The 18,211-nt window shown below is 42.5% G+C and overlaps 1 pseudogene; it reads right to left on the bottom strand.

Annotated features, from left to right (window-relative positions):
• The window catches only part of LOC117359014, a 59,475-nt pseudogene extending 43,177 nt beyond the window's left edge, over positions 1–16,298 (bottom strand).
• Positions 16,299–18,211: the final 1,913 nt, after the last annotated feature.

The raw sequence follows: 18,211 nt of genomic DNA, 5'->3' as shown, positions 1-18,211 counted from the left end.
GGCTCCTCCGTCTCGGTAAATAATACTGTCATTATTGCAATCTCCTCTGCTCACAACCATCTTCAATTCTGATCTCTCATTTTCTATGCACATCCAACAAGCTGCTAAGACCTGTCACTTCTATCTCTTAAATATCACCAAAATTTGCCCCTTCCTCTCTGCACACTGCCCGGACCCTTGACCATGCTCTCATAACCTCATGTTTAGATTACTGCAATCCTTAATCCTATTCCTCTGCCCTCCAACCCAGCCAGCTGATTAACCATTCCCCTTAACTGTATCTATGACATCCTGTTTGGCTGTTTAGAATGTAAGCTCTTTCAAGCAAGGACTGTTTTCTTCTTTAAGACTGTATAGTGCTGCATACGTCTGGTAGAGCTACAGAAATAATTAATAGTAGTAGTAGTATTGGAAAGATTATTAAGGTAAGAACCTAATTTTCCCTTCCAGTACAAAGGATACAGTAGTCTGGATTATAGGGACATATCAAAGCAGTCCTCCAAAACTAGGGCAGGACAGATGAGCCTACTTGAAGCATTGAGGACCAAAAACTGTGTCCTTTTGTGCTGCCACATCCATTCTGTAAAAGTATGGTACATGTAGCTGCCCTACAAATCTCAGGCTGTACAACCTGGGACTCTGTCCATGACGAAGTCATACTTGTGGAATGTGCCTTCAATGAAATCGGAGGCTGTTTACCACAACCACTGTATGCAGAAACAATAGCCATGCAAATCTATCTGGTAATAGTAGCCTTGGAGGCTGTCTTTTCAGGTGCTAAGGCTGGTCAATACAAAGAGATGGATATACAAAAGGGATTTGTCACCTTAAGGTAACAGAGAACTCTCCTCACATCCAGCAAGGTCAAATTCTTACCTTTCTGATTTTCATCTGTAGCCAAAAATGCAAGCAGCCGGACTTCCTGATTTATATAGAATGCTGTTACCACTTTCAACAGAAAGGAAGGCACAGTGCGCAGACACTCCAGCCTCTGTAAACCTGAGGAAGGGCTCCCTACATGAGAGAGCCTGAAGTTTCGACACCGTTCTTGCTGAGGCAATAGCTACCAGAAAAAACATCTTCACAGTGAGATTCGTTAGTGATGCCTCCTGCAGGGTTTGTATGGAGCCCAAGACAATGTTAAGACTCCATTTTGGAAATGGCCTTTGCACGGGAGGATGCAAATGTAACACTGCCTTTAGGAATCTGGCTATATCAGGATGAGAAGCCTGGGATCCCTTTTTCCCTTGTTGCAGGAAGCATGAGCGAACTAATCGCCAAGCCCTTCTGGAGGCCATCCTGAAGAAATATCAGAACTGATGAAATTGGGGTCTTAGAAAGGCTCAATCATCTGCACTGAACACCAGTGTTGAAAATGTCTTCCATGCCTTTATGAAGACAAAGATTGGTATAATCCTGGAAATCCTAGTTAAGTCCCCATCCATCACATAGGGCCCCATGTACTAGCATTTTTTTCCCCATATAAAGAAAAAGTTTTTGTAGAAAGGTCCCTTAGTATGTGACTTTTAGAAGGTCACATACCAAGGATCTTAGACTATATATAGTAAGGGGGTAAGATGTAGAGTAACTGTGTCAGTTATTTTATTCAATGATTTAACAACATATTAGTATTTAACTTGCAGTTGCCAATGGAGTGGTTAGTGAGCTGTGGAAAATCTCCTGAAGGTGCAAAGTGTCTGGCAGACTCTGCTGTGCTGGCAAAAGTGAACTATATCCAACAAATGTCTAAATTGACTGCTCTCCAGCAGAATCAATTGACTTTCTACCATGAGACTTGGGACTTGTATGTCAATTGGCAATGAGCCCATTCTGAGCTGACAGTTTTGCCCTAATGGGTTTATAGGTGATACTTTTTCCTTTTCTTCTGTGGGTGACTTCCTTCTTTTTGTGCCACTTGATTACTGCATAATGGTTGTAAAATGCCTATACTTTTAAGTTGTCAGCTGACTCATTGCTCATGTAAACCCTGCAAATAAATGTACTACAATCAATTTACTTTGAAATAAAAACCAAAAATATATTTATTATAGAAGCATGATGGCAGATAAAGGCCAAATGGCACATCTAGTCTGCCCATCCACAGTAACCATTATCTCTTCCTCTAATAATAATAACAGCTAAGAGATCCCACATGCCTATCCCACACTTTCTTGAATTCAGACACAGTCCTGTCTCCACCATCTCTTCCGGGAGACTGTTCCACGCATCTACCACCCTTTCTGTAAAAAAGTATTTTCTTATATTACTCCTGAGCCTATCACCTCTTAACTTCATATTATGCCCTCTTATTCTAGAGCTTCCTTTCAATTGAAAGAGACTCAACTCATGCACATTTACATCACATAGGTATTTAAACATCTCTCAAGATAAATTATATAATAACAATATTCAAATAATATATTCAAAAACAATGTTATTAGCCGAGTGGTGGAGATACCCACTGAAGCACATTTAGTAATAGTGGAGAAAAAGCCTCAATTGCATTCATTTCAGACAGCAAACCAATGTGTTTCTAGCCGTTCAACTTATGTATCATGGGCAAAAAAACTCCACAAAAATGCAATTTTCAAAATGGGTACCCACCCACCACTGTGCATAGGGAAATAATATAGAAGGAACAAGAGAACAATGCTGAATTTAGCTTTGCATGATGAAATCCTCACAGATCGTTGTGCTCTATAGACATCGCTGTTGAGGCACCAAAATTCACTCCACAATGCTGTCATATAAAGAAGCAGTTCTTCCTTCCAACAAGGCTCTTGTTTCACCAACGAGTGGCTGCGTCAGGGAAAATTCCAGAGACTCTCGTTCTCGCTAGTTCCGTGCACTGGCGTCTGGATTTAAGCCCAGCAGATTATGACGTCACTTCCGCTCAGATCATTCACACTAAATTCAATAATAAAAACTAAAAATTAATAGAACGTGCACCATTCAACTCTCTGATTCAATTCTTTTGGCCAAATTGTATCTATGGAAAAGATAAAGCACTGTTCACTCTGATAGAGGTTTATTTTAACATCTCCCCTTCGTTGTGTCAGAGGCACATGATTCAGTACAAAATAACAAAACTCATCCACAATGACGAGTAAGTATATCTATCTACCTCTTATGGGCAATATTTGAACGATGCTCAAACAGCCGAGTTTTTAAACTTTGTGCAGTGTGACCTATATAACATAGGCCACACAGAAAAACTATGGCATATACTATTCCTATTGTTTCATAGATAGCAAAACATTTCATTGTCCAGATTTGTCTTCCTGGAATACATATCTGATCTCCCTCAGACATTAAGAACAAGCTGTACATCTACCACAGCAAAATAATCTCACCCTCCTCTCCTCAATGTTAGACCACACATCTGATGGAGATAGCAGATCTTTAAGGTTTTTGTTCCGGTAGCTGTAAGGTTTTGCTGTGGTAGATAGTCTATAGAGCACAATGATCTGTGTGGATTTCATCATCATGCAAAGCTAAGTTCAGTATTGCTCTCTTGTTCCTTCATTATTATTTCCCTGTGCACAGTGGTGGTTGGGTATCTCCACAACTTGGCTAATAACATTGTTTTTTTAATATATTATTTAAACGTCTATCACATCTCCCCTCTCCTGCCTTTCCTCCAAATTATACAGATTGAGATCTTTAAGTCTGTCCCCATACGCATTATGACGAGGACCACGCACCATTTTAGTAGCCTTCCTCTGGACCAACTCCATCCTTTTATATCTTTTTGAAGGTGCGGCCTCCAGAATTGTACACAATATTCTAAATGAGATCTCACCAAAGTCTTATACAGGGGCATCAATACCTCTTTTTTTCTACTGGCCATACCTCACCTTATGCATCCTAGCATCCTTCTAGCTTTCGCAGTCAACTCTTCAACCTGTTTAGCCACCTTAAGATCATCAGAGAAAGCAGTGGGAATGGATAATGAGCAATCCACAAGAGCCAGCAGTATGAATGAAAGCCTTGTTTATTTTAATCCATCCAGGACGTACAGTAACATAGACCCGACCTAGTACTGTGTTTCAGCAAGCATAAGCACCTGCATCAGGGGTCACTGTAAATTGGAATTCACACAGCATAACAGCTTATTTGTTGATGCATAAATCCAATCCAACAGAGTACAAGGTTTATGTTATTTAAATCCCCTTGTTTTTGGCACCTTTTTTCTGACTTTTTTTTTTTTTTACAATTGTTTGGATCCAATTCTCTGGTCACCCAGTCAAATAAATTGATCAGATTTGTTTGACAAGACCTACCTCTAGTGAATCCATGTTGACTCTGGTCCTGTAATCTACAGGATTCCAGAAACCTCACAATTCTCTGTTTTAAAAGTGTTACCATTAATTTGCTTATCACAGAAGTCAGACTTACCGGCCTATAATTTCCTACTTCTTCCTTCCACTTTTGTGGAGAGGGACTACATCTGCCCTTCTCCAGTCCTCTGGTACCACTCCCAACTCTAAAGACTCATTAAAAAGGTTAGTCAGCAGAGCCATCAGAACTTCCCTAAGTTCATTCAGCACCCTCGGATGTACACTATCTGGTCCTATCGCTTTGTCTACCTTTATTTTAGCTAGTTCCTCAAGAACACAACCTTCTGAAAATCGATCCAGGTCTACCACACCTCTATTCCTATTCACGTTTGTCTCTTTGGTCCTGCTCCTGGCGTTTCAGCTGTAAACAAAGAACAGAAATATTTCTTAAAGAATTCAGCCTTTTCTTTATCAGCTTCTACATATTTTCCCCCTTCACTTATGAGTCTCACAATACCACTTTTGCACTTCTTCCTATCACCAATATATCTAAAAAATGTCTTCTCTCCCCAACTCCCTCGCATTCTCCCAGACACGGACATATCTTACTCAGACCCTGGTTTAACTAACCCAGACCAAGGATCCAGAACAAACCTCAGCTGGAAACAATTCTCACCAATTGACTGGCAAACCTTTAACACTTACTACAACAAATACACCCACTCCTTCTGTAAATTGGACACATATCCACCAAACATCATGAAAACTGCCCCGAGCCACTTCAAAGCAAACATGATGACATGGATTAACTCCCTTTTATCCACAGGCAACTTCCTGCCAGAGCAAGGTCACATCATGATTACCCCCATTATTAAAAACACAAGGGAGTCACGTGATGCTGTGAGCCGGCGTGCACGTAGCTTAGCCGGCTCCGGAGCTCGTTCCCCTCTTACCCATTAAAAACGGGACGAACGGCGAACAGATCATAGCGAATTTCGGCGATCTAGGTGGGAAAGTATATGGACAGATTCCTGACTACAAACCAACCAGCCATGTCCACAAAATCGGCGAAGAAAGATAAAGACAAAGGTAAACCCTCCGAAGACAAGATGGCGGATTCCTCTGGCGGCGTGCTAAGACAATTCACACCGGAGACGCTGGCGGAACTGAAAACTTTAATCACTCAGGCAATATCTCCTAGTATGGAACAGCTGTCAGCACAACTAACAAAATTAGAAAATATTATGGAGGACCAGTCAGCGAGGGTGACAGCACTGGAAGAACGCGTATCCACAACGGAAGACGAGACACGCGGTATAACAACGGACGTGGCACGCATGAAAGTGCAATTGGATCACCAACAAGCCAAACTGGAGGACCTTGAAAACAGGTCCCGAAGGGGGAATTTACGATTCATGGGGTTCCCTGAGACGGTTACAGACTCTTCTCTTTTATCTGTGCTTGAATCATGGCTAGCCAGTGAATTGCCTATGCCGACTATCCTGGGCCCAGCACGCTTTGAACGGGTCCACCGTGTGGGACCCAGATCGGGGAATGATCAGAGGCCCAGGGTAGTGATTGGGAAACTTCACAACTATAGGCATAAAGTGGAGATACTCAGAGAATTTCGCCTTAAAAAGGAAAAGTTGAACTATGATTCTACCCCCATTCGAATTGGCCAGGACTACTCTGCTGCATTGACGGAAAAAAGGAAAGTATTCTACCCTCTCTGCAGGAAGCTGGCTGATCTTAAATGTCGCTTCCTCTTTCTCTATCCAGCTATCCTGAAAATTCAGTTAGAGGGTAAATGGCATGTGTTTGACTCGGATGTGTTGGCCGGGGAATTTATTAACAGATTAGGGACCCCTGGGCCATCAACAACTTGAACATTTTGAATATTCTGAACAAAGAATACATAGTTCGGTGGGATTCACCAATGCAAATTATGGTTTATGCTGTTCTTCCAAAAATGTGTCATCCTTTCTGTTCTGTATAAGAGGGGGACGAGTTTCCATGCATCATAGACGTGCTCTACCTTCCTGTATCGTAGTGTTACAGGATGGGTTACTGTTTTGGGGGGGAAGTTCGGGAACAGGGGTTCCATGGGGGGATGGGGGGGGATTGGGAAGGGAGGGTGGGGGTTTGAATGTTGGGAAATGTGTATTTTTTGATTTATCCTCCAATGTGATATGGCAAACAAATCTAGGGAATATATACCGGTTCTGTGAATATTTCAGCTCTGGTGATACCTCGGGCGAAGGCTGGGCGCCTGGGGGTTTTCAGGAAACACTGTTGAGACAGGTTTGTTTCTGTGGTCCTGGTGAGTGGTAGGACGTTCAGAATATTGTCCTGGAATGTTGGGGGCATAACTTCTCCAGTGAAGCGGACTAAGATCTTGAGCAGGTTAAAACATCATAAGGTAGATCTTGCCTGCTTACAGGAAACACGACTAAATATGACTGAACATGCTAAATTACAAAGGGGTTGGGTGGGCCAGATTTTTTCTGCCTCTGCCACTACTAAACACGCTGGAGTGGCCCTATTGGTGCGTAGAGGTTTCCCGGGACGGGTGGAACAGTTATATGCAGATTCCCAAGGCAGAGCCCTACTTTGTAGGGTGACCATGTCGGACAGGGTACTCAACATTCTTATAGTTTATGGTCCTAATCAATACGATCACAAATTCTTTCAAGGCCTGGTTAAATTAGGCCACCGTGACCCTACCAAACCATTACTGCTCCTGGGCGATTTCAATCAAGTCCTGGACCCAGAGCAGGACCGCACAGGGCCAGGCATAAGTCAATGCTCGACTCCACACAAAGGCCTACCATACTTGTGTGACGCCCTGGATCTTGTAGACCCTTGGAGATTATTACACCCCCGAGAGAGGGACTTTACACATCAATCTCGGGCACATCAATCCTTCTCCAGAATAGATTACATTTTAATATCAACATCCCTATTCTCCCAGATCGAAGCCTCAGAGATAGGTCCTCTTTCCATATCGGACCATTGCCCGATATGGATGGACATACTTACAGATACATCTCATGTTTCCTGTGGGTGGCGCTTCCCATCTTATTTAATAGATAATCAAGACTTTATAAAGTACTTAACGGAGAAGTGGGAGGACTACCTTCGTTTTAATGCTCAACATAGGGAGACACCTCTCCTATTTTGGGAAGCGGCCAAGTCAGTCCTTCGAGGAGACATTATCTCCTATGTAGTGGCTTATAGAAAACGCGTGGCACAGAGCATTATACACCTTGAGCGGCAATGCATGATGCTTAAAAAACAACACCTAGCACATCCTACACCACGCTCTAATGAACTATTGACTTCAGCCCAGGTCGCCCTAAATGCTCTGATTCATGAGCGCACTAAAAATATTTATATTATGTCCAACACAAATACTATAGATACGGGAACAAACCAGGCAGATTACTCGCTTCGCTCACTAAATCCAGGAGGCCTGATAGATATGTTCCCTGTTTGCATTTGCCTGATGGAACGAAGGTGACGGGCACAGGGGACATATCTGATAGTTTTTTGCGTTATTATAAACATTTCTACTCTTCGGTGGAGGGTGATCAGGGACCAGAGGCAGAGGACTTTTTAGAGGATGCAGGGATGCCAAGATTGTCCTCTCCTATGCGTAACTCCCTGAATAGGCCAATACAGGGGAAGGAAATACAAATAGCTGTGAAACAACTAAAGAACCGAACATCCCCGGGCCCTGATGGGTATTCCTTGGAATTTTATAAACTCTTACTCACACAACTTTGTGGACCCTTGGAGGCGTATTATCAAGCGGCAGAAGAGGGGGGAGCATTTCCGGAGGGAGCTAATCATGCCTACATAACATTAATTCCAAAACCAGGGAAACGAGAAACAGATATAGAATCCTATAGGCCTATTTCTCTACTTAATGTAGATATAAAAATATTGGATAAGGTATTAGCCAATCGACTGGCTACACTGCTTCCCCAATTGATTGTTTCTGAGCAGGTTGGCTTTGTCAAACAGCGCCATTCGGTCCTCAATGTTCGAAGATTATTGACGGCCATACACAGAGCTCAAGTAACACGTACGGATGGAATATTGGTTAGTTTAGATGCGGCGAAAGCATTTGATAAAGTCAACTGGAATTACCTATTCTCAGTACTTTCCTACATGGGTTTTACCGGTTGGTTTTATGATATGATACGATTGTTATATACGTCACCCACTGCTAGCATTTTAGTGAATGGAACAAAGACACCATCTTTCCAGATAGCGCGAGGGACGAGACAGGGCAGTCCTCTCTCTCCCTTGTTGTTCTTGCTCTATCTGGATCCCTTTCTGCGATCACTGCAAAGAGATGATGGTATATTGGGCCTTCCGGAAGGGGACTCGCAAATACGTGTCTTGGCATATGCTGACGATATGTTACTGACTTTAGCTGACCCACAGGCTTCCCTGACAAGAGCATTAGCCATCTTAGATGAATTTAGCTTATATTCTGGATTGATACTCAACCTTCAAAAATCACTGGTACTTCCCCTGTCTCGAGAACTCCCTGCTAGGTGGAGGGGGCCTTTTCCCCTACAATGGGCTACCACTTCCCTGACGTACTTAGGTATAAAAATACCAATAGACATCGCCAGCCTTTATTCAGAGAATGTCCTACCACTCTTGACTCTTACACGACAGAAATTGTCACTTTGGAGGGACTTTCCTCTCTCACTAATGGGTAAAATTGCCTTATATAATATGGTGTTGTTGCCCCAGTGGCTATATATATTTCAAATGCTCCCTCTCTTATTGTCCGCCAAACATGAGAAAGAGGTGGGGAAATACCTAACTTCTTATTTATGGAATGGCAAAAAGGCCAGGATTTCACTGTCAATTTTGATGCTTCCTAGGGTGCAGGGGGGATTGGGCCTTCATAGCTTACGATTGTTCTCTCAGGCGTGCCAAATGAGACATCTAAGTGATTGGTTCCGGGGGACTAGCCATTTTTCGGCAACTTCTTCGGAACTAGTCCTATGTTCCCCATACCACTTTAGTTATTTGTTGCACACTTTACATCTCCCAGGGGGACCACCACCAGTTGGAAAATTTCTTTTTCAACCGTTACGTCAAGTGTGGAGACGTTTAAGTAAAATGCTAAAGATCAACCCTACAGCTACAGCTTACCTACCTTTCCTGAACAATAAAGACTTTCCACCGGGGACTTCCAAATTTCCGGTATCTGTGTGGAGAACGTCAAATTTGCAATACATCTCACAGGTGGTAACAGCACAGGGCACGGTACCACCATTCACGGTGATGCAGACTGAATATCATTGGACGCCTCGGGACTGGTTAGCGTATGCTCAGATGACATCTTATATTCGATCTCTCCCACCAGCAGGGCTCACAAATCATTGTCAAGAGATGATTTCGGAAGCGTTATGCTTAACAGCACAGACCCAAATCCCATTGAAATTTCACTTACGCTTCTTACGGGACAGTTTGGGGTCAATTTCTTATGAAGCCTATGCGGCCCGCTGGTCGGGGGATTTGCCCTGTGAGGTGACTGGTCAACACATTCAACAGGGTCTTAAATCTATTCACAAACTTACCTCTCAAGTGACCCTCATCGAATTGAACTATAAATTCTACTTACGTCTTTACAGATCACCAGCATACCTGTATCGTGCTAACCTCAGTACATCAGATGCGTGCATTAAATGCGCTCAACCAAGAGCAACACTGGGTCACCAGTTTTGGTCCTGTCCATTGGTATTGGGCTTTTGGATACAATTACAGCGGCATATCGCCTCCATGTGGCACCAAGGTTATGTGAACCGCCCGGAATTGTTGTTCACGATGGAATCACTCCCCCGGGTGTCCCCGAAAGGCTTCCGAGGCTTTTTGGCCCGGACTTTCCTCATGGGAAAGAAAACAATATTACATTGCTGGATTGTATCGGACCCACCAACGTTGTCATTTTGGAGAATTCTGATGCTTCGTCAAGCATCGATGGAGCGTATGTCCTTAACCTCTCTGGACTCACCTAGAGGCCGTGTATATTGCTCTGTTTGGGAACCCTTTTGGTTAACGTTGACTCATAAAGCACGTAGTCACTTGTTGAACCCGTACTAAATTGATTGCTGGAGGATGATCATTGTTATAGAGGAAAGTTGGGGGGTGGGGTGTTGGGGATAGGGAGGGGGAGGGTGGGGGGATGATATTAGTTTGACTTGTGTATTTCTACTTTTCTTGCAAAATCAATAAACATATTTAAACATAAAAACACAAAAGAATCACCAAATTCCCCATCCAACTACAGACCGATCGCAAGCATCCCCCTATTCACCAAAATAGCAGAAGGGGTGGTAAAGGCTGAACTCTCCTCATACCTAGAAAAATTCAACATCCTAAGCAACTATCAATCAGGCTTTCGCGCGGACCACAGCACCGAAACCATCATAGCCGCCCTTCTTGACCATCTCCACACTCTCTTCAGCCAAGGCTCTAGTGCCTTGATCATACAACTAGACCTGAGCAGTGCCTTTGACCTGGTCGATCACACCATTCTCCTGGAATGTCTGACACACATAAGCATCTCTGATCAGGTCCTCAACTGGTTTCAGGGGTTCCTAAAAAATAGATCCTACAAAGTACTCCAGAACAACTCTTTCTCATACAGCTGGGACAACACCTGTGGGGTCCCGCAGGGTTCCCCCCTATCCCCCACTCTGTTCAATATCTACCTGGCCTCCCTAGGCAACCTCCTACTTACCCTCAAGCTCAAATTTTTCATCTATGCAGACGACATCACAATACTCATCCCTTTTACCTGTTTCTCACCAGAAATACTTGATTACATTACAAACATCCTCAACCAGATTGAACTCTGGATGCTAGCATTCAGGCTGAAACTAAACTCTGACAAAACAAAATTCTTCCTCGCCAGCCCCAACGACAAAATCAAGGACACCACAATTCAACTGAAAGGAAGGACTTTCCCCCTCGAAAACACCGTAAAAATTCTAGGAGTCACGCTGGATAAAAATTTATCCTTAGAAACTCACACCGACCTCATCGTCAGAAAATGTTTCTCGGTACTCTGGAAACTACGTACCATAAAAAAATATTTCAACAACACCGCTTTCAGCCTGCTAGTGCAATCTGCCATTCTCAGCATTCTAGACTATTGTAATATTATCTACCTGAACTCCACAAAGAAAACTACCAGGAGACTAAAATGGATCCAAAACACCGCCGTTCGTCTTATCTATGGCCTAAAGAAATGGGAACATATCACCCCTTTCTATCACCAACTCCACTGGCTGCCTTTCGAATCCAGAGTACTTTTCAAATTCGCATGCTTCTGCTACAAATCGGTAAATGGCCTCTCGCCAAGATACATCAACCCCCTTTTTAACCTTTACTGCAACAACAAGAAATCCCGCAGAATTCAACTGTTCGCCTACCCCTCGCTAAAACTTTGTCATCTCAAAAGATTCCTAGACAAAACCTTTGCCTTCCTAGCAGCCAAGATGAACCCATGGCTTGCCCAAATGATACTCGAGGCCCCCACTTACCTCGGCTTCAGAAAAATACTCAAAACTTACCTATTCAACAAACAAGACTCGTAACCGCCCCCTTCCGGCATTACCTGCCCCACGTTTGACCCTCCCCCACCTTCCTAAACGCTTTCTTCCCTCTCTTCTACCCACCCCCTTCTTCATCAGCCAAGTTCGGCTAAATTATGTTATTAAGCTAATAAATTGTTGTAAATCAGCATGTCAATGCGGATCCTAATGTAATTGTTGTGAACCGCCTAGAACTCGAAAGGTATGGCGGTATATAAGAATAAAATTATTATTATAATGCCACTTTTGCACTTCTTCCTATCAACAATATATCTAAAAAATGTCTTCTCTCCCCATTTTACCATGTCAGCTATTTTTTCTTCCATTTGCATCTTTGCTTTTGTGATTACATGATCAGCCTCTTAACTTTTCCATTTATTTTTGCCTGTCTTCGTCTATCTGTGATCTTTTGTAGTTTATGAAAGCTAGCCTCTTATTCCTTACCTTCTCAGCTACTACTTTTGAGAACCAAAGTGGTCGTTTTTTCCTCTTACTTTTAATTACTTGCTTCACAAAAAGGTTTGTTGCCTTTACAATTGCTCCTTTCAGTTTTGCCAGTACAATATTTAACTCATTGAACTGTTAACAAGGTGTTTCCTACAGCCCACTTGCCAAATGTTTTAAGGCACCAAAATCAATTGTTTCCAATCATAATAGTTCAAGGTATCTTAATAACCAAGTCCAAAGCTGTCCTCATTTTCACTTTACAAGAAGATAGGAAATTAGTATCTCACCTAACAAAGAAAAAAATATATAACAGTTCTAGCCTTTTGCCAAGTAATCCAACTGCTAAAATTTGACCTTTAAACCAGATGGTTGTAGATACGAGCAGAGTGCAAACAGTCCATTTCAGTAGAAGAAGAATTCAGCTTACTGCACAAGTCCAACATCATTATATCTGTTAAATTTCTTGATAGAGAAGATCATATTTGGGAATATTCTTGCAGAAGGGTGTCAATCATATCTTTCAGCTCATCCTCCTTCACCAGTGCAGTATAGCTCTTTCTTCAGTTTTCCCTTTTGCAAGCAAACTTAAAAGAAATGTTCTGATCTAGTCTAGTCAGTTTTTATTATTTTGTGGTCTTTTTTTCTCTATTCTTGGGAGGCTTTGGTGCCAAAGGTCCCCATCTTTGGGGTAATCTGCCTGGGAGAGAACACAGACTCTGCAAGGGCAAACTGCAGCTCACAGGGCAACCCCCAGATGTACCTGCTGAACCAGCCTGCTTTATGTTACTTTGAGGCTCGGGGTCTGTTTCCCTGGGAGCCTGCTTGCCTTCTTCATGGAGAGGGTGGTAGATGCCTGGAATGTGCTCCAGAGAGAGGTGATGGAGAGGAAAATGGTGACAGAGTTTAAAAAATCATGGGATGAAAACAGAGGATCCTGAATCAAAAAATAATGGTAAATATTGAAGAACTCGGTCTGTGTCCACATATGGCCGTTTGGTTGAGGATGGGATGAGTAGGGCTTCAATGGCTGCAATGCTTTAGATGGGCTGGAGTGAGCTTTGACAGAGACTTCAGTAGATAGAACTTAAGCAGAGTACCTGGCAGAGCTTTGGGTTCTGACCCAGAAAAAGCTAAGGAAAATTTAAATTAAATCAGTAATTTAAGAGAGGGTAAGGTTGGGCAGACTGGATGGACCATTCAGGACTTTATCTGCTGTCATCTACTATGTTTCTGATTTATTAGAGGCTTGAGCGCAGGCTGTGGGGCCCCTGTGTGAATCCCTTTGGGTTTCAGGGCACTGGCTGCATTTTATTCTCCCCCTGTCGTGCCACAAAGATTTGTGGGGATTGAGCCTTCAGTTGGTTCTCTTCCAACTGGCAACCTGAAGAGTTCCAGGTCTGGACTGTTCCACAAGGATCTGATGCAGAAAGTTATCTTTCCTTCAGTCAGGCTGAAGTAAAGTTGACACAGGCAGGCATCAGCAGCAGCACTGTGAATATAGCTCATTATTCCCTATGGGGAAGGATGTCTTCAAAAGTTAAATTTAAGGGGCCAGAGATAGGGTCCCCCATCTCCAAACCCCCTTTCCCACAGCCATCTGTCTCAAAACCCCTTAATTTGGCTCCAAATAGACTGGGATAGACTCCTCAGGCTGTTCTAGCCCTATATCATGTCAGTTTTGCACTGGATGGTTGACTGAGGAGCATCCGTGTACCACAGCACACGTGAGAAGGGGTGTGAGCCTTGGGATTAGCCTCCTTCGAGTCCTCTAGTGCTGGGGAATTGCAGGGAGGCTGAGTGGTAGGAAGAAAATCCCTCCCAGAGTCCTCAAATAATGAAGGCGCAAAACGCAAGTACACAGACACTGCAGAGCCAGTCTGTGGTCTTGCAGGGATCCTAGGGGCATCCTGTTCAAGGATTTACTCCAGAATTTGTGAATCTTCTGTGGAAAGCTTAATTGATGAGCCCGGGACGCACTGCACTGCCTAGGTGTGCACCGATAGACCAGGGAGAGAGGTGCCTCTTCAGGAGGTCTCTCTGCTGTACAGGAGGCTATCACCCAGTCTATGTGACCAAGTAGAGTAGGTTTGAGAGGACTGGAGATCAGGCTCCATGTCTTTATTATCCCAGGGCTTAGTTTCCTTTCTGGAGGATTATAGTTCCCTGTCAAGAGGCGATCGTTGCTCTCGACAAGGGAGATGACCTATCAATGCAACTGTTCAAGTTGGCTATTGTCCCACATGTCATTACAGATGTACTCAGGGAGTTGAAGTTGGAGCCTTAGCAGCCTTCCACCTCACAGTGCAGTCATAAGTGGCACAAATGCACAGACCATCTTTTTACCCCAACATCCAGAAATCACCTTGCTGGTCACTGAACAATGGGAGACTCTTGAAGGCTGCTAAAAGATAGGAAAAACTATGTCCAAACTTTATCCTATAGCTTTGGATTTTCATCAGCTGTTTATACAGCCGAAGGTGGATTCCACAGTGGCTCAAGTAACGAAACATACCTCCCTCCCTAGTGAGGGAGGAGTGATGTTAAAGGATGCTCAGGATGACAAGGTAGACATGTTACTTAAGAGGCAATCTGAAGTGCTAGCTTTGGGGATCAAAGCAACAGCCTCATTTGTGGCACCTTTCTTGCCACACCAGGTTAAGGCGATGTCCAGTCGAGGAGGATGTCTGCCCACAGCTGGTGGTGGAGGGGGTAGACTATGTGGCAGATACTCTATATGGCATCAATAGAGTCATGAGAAAGGTGTCAGCATGTACAGTTTCTGCCCGTCACATGCTCTGGATCAATGGGCAGGTGATTCAGTCTCCAATGCCACTCTAAGCAGACTACCCTTCAAAGGGCAGATGCTATTTGGTAAGGGCCTTGATGACCTTACAGCCAGTGTGATGGCTTGAGAGGATGCTGCTTTGGGGTCCTCAGTCTGTCCCTTCCTAGAAGTCGGCACTGCTTTGGTATGTGTATATGTAACAGAATGAAAGATTAGGTTCTTAACTGGATAATCTTTGTTCTGTTAATATACACAGGAGTCTGTATAGCTCACCCTATGCATTCTGCAATTTGTACGCTTTCTGCGTCGGACAATTCTATGGTCCAGATCCGGAGATCTTGTCCTGTCAGTTGGATAAACATATATGGATTTACTTGCTAATAATGTACTGACTTATTGAGCTTTGTAGTTCCTTATGTGTTAGTGCTAGTTGCACACAGCAGGTGAGTTCATTGCTATACCTGTAAGTTCATGCTAATAATTGTTCTTTTTCATGAGTTGCAGAGCACAATACAAATGTATCCAGAAAGTTCCCTGAACCCCACTTCCTTGTTTTTTTTTCTGTTACAGTGGAGCTTGATTGCTTTGGTACAAAGTGAAGAGGGAGCTATACTCCACTGATGAAAGAGGAGGAGCTCAAAGATGTGATTGATAGCCTTATGCAAGTGATTTGCGAGTAGAGGTTGATTACCTAATTTATGGACACCTGTGTGTATTAACAGAAACAAGATTATCCAGGTAAGAACCTAATCTTTCATTATAAAGATAAATATGCCTTGACATTTTTCTTTATTTTTTCTAAGCTTAGGAATTTAATGGTAATTATTTTCTTCCTATATCTGGGCATTGAGGAGTTCAAGCTTTTGCACTGATTTCTCTATCATTTTACACTCCAGTAAGAACATGTTTAAATTAGGAACAAAATACTGCAAAATTCATGCAATGATGTGTACCATTTCTAGCATTCACACATGATTACTATGATAGCCCATCACTAAAATTAAAATATTCCCATGTGCAGCATGTATACAATGAAGCAAATGGATAACAACTCTACAACCATCTTACCCATAACAGAAAAAAAACAGTGGATGGAATGTAACTTATGTCAAAATACTGGGTGTATACTGGCATCTTGTCTACATCAACCAGATAAATGGCTTAGATCATGAGAAGTCTTTGCAAGCTTTGCATATAGGGATGAATACATGGTAAGATGATTAGTTACCAACAAAAGCATGTTATACAAAATGAATAATTATATTCACATCACCAATGTGTTAATTTGTGTAGCACCTTATATAATTACCAGTGGCCCAATTTCAAGAGGGCTTAAAAGTTATAGCAAAGGGAACACAGGGCCTGATTTATTTATATACTTTAGTTTATATACTGTACTATCTTGCATTCCATGTGGTGAACTACAGCCCCCACCTCTTCAAACACACAATAGGAAAAAGAAAAAGCCTCAGTAAATCAGAGCCCAAGTGGTTTGCTTAAATGCACCTTGCTCTCACCATTAGGTTACACCACCACACTTAACATAATTTTATTTTATTACTTATATACCACTTATATCCTAAGTGGTTTACATTCAGGTACTTTTATCATATTTCCCTACTTTCAAGAAGCAACTTGTCCAGGATATGGCTAACGAGGTAGTTGGTCCTAAAATGATTAGATACCCCTTCCCTTTTTGTAACAAATATACTGGAAATTAATCTCTACTTACATAGTAACATAGTAGATGACGGCAGATAAAGACCCGAATGGTCCATCCAGTCTGCCCAACCTGATTCAATTTAAATTTTTTTTTTTTTCTTCTTAGCTATTTCTGGGCGAGAATCCAAAGCTTTACCCGGTACTGTGCTTGGGTTCCAACTGCCGAAATCTCTGTTAAGACTTACTCCAGCCCATCTACACCCTCCCAGCCATTGAAGCCCTCCCCTGCCCATCCTCCTCCAAACGGCCATACACAGACAGTACAAGTCTGCCCAGTAACTGGCCTAGTTCAATCTTTAATATTATTTTCTGATTCTAAATCTTCTGTGTTCATCCCACGCTTCTTTGAACTCAGTCACAGTTTTACTCTCCACCACCTCTCTTGGGAGCGCATTCCAGGCATCCACCACCCTCTCCGTAAAGTAGAATTTCCTAACATTGCCCCTGAATCTACCACCCCTCAACCTCAAATTATGTCCTCTGGTTTTACCATTTTCCTTTCTCATGCTTAGAAATCTTAACGAAGTATGTTTACAAATAAAAATTAAATGTAGAACACTTTAGAAAGCTTTTAATTGATAGGACACTTATGTTGGCTGATATGCTTTTATAACAGTGTACAGCAAAGGTTTAAGACGTTATTACATATGCCTGCTTTGATGTGAAAATTAGGAAAAATGGAGAAAGATCTTATGAATGAGGAAAGGCATAAAAATGCAACACACTCAGTATATCATCCAGCTGTAGACAAATAGAATCCTCATCTCTTCCAAATTGAAGAACAAAAACTTTCCTCTGCTGTGCTTTTTATCCCTTTTGCTTATTAAATTGGGCAACAGGAAACATCTTAAATAAAAGATTTCAGATTTCCAAATGTCACTGCTACTTCTAATATCAAGAAAATAAGGATGCACCTTAACATTTAATCACAAATAAAAATACCAAGGGCCTCTTAGAATTAGATGGTGGCAGCACAACAGTATCCCGATTATAGATTTGGATGTGTGGGACTGGGAGCAATGTTAACACCACCCCTGATCATGACACTGTGCTTACTTCAAACAATCTGGGAGTTCCAAACACTTACATACCATATTGGCTCTCTAAGGTTAGGAGAAGGGAATAAAATCATAACCAGAATTATGACACTCAACATAGCAGAAACAAAAGGTCTGGTGGAGAGGTGTTGAGGAGTTTTGGGACAAAGGAACCAATTTTTAAAAATTATTTGAGGTGCAAAAGCCAATGAAAATTACCCCTCCATGGACAAAGTCAAGGAATTATTTTCTCAATTTTGGGAGTGCTGAAGCACCACTGCATCACACTGATCCCCACTCCCACACAGCTGGCCG

Source organism: Geotrypetes seraphini, chromosome 4 (genome assembly GCF_902459505.1).
Source record: "Geotrypetes seraphini chromosome 4, aGeoSer1.1, whole genome shotgun sequence".
In the NCBI taxonomy this organism is placed as follows: Eukaryota; Metazoa; Chordata; class Amphibia; order Gymnophiona; family Dermophiidae; genus Geotrypetes; species Geotrypetes seraphini.
The sequence above is the reverse complement of the archived record's forward strand: the minus strand, read 5'-3'. Positions and strand labels throughout refer to the sequence as shown.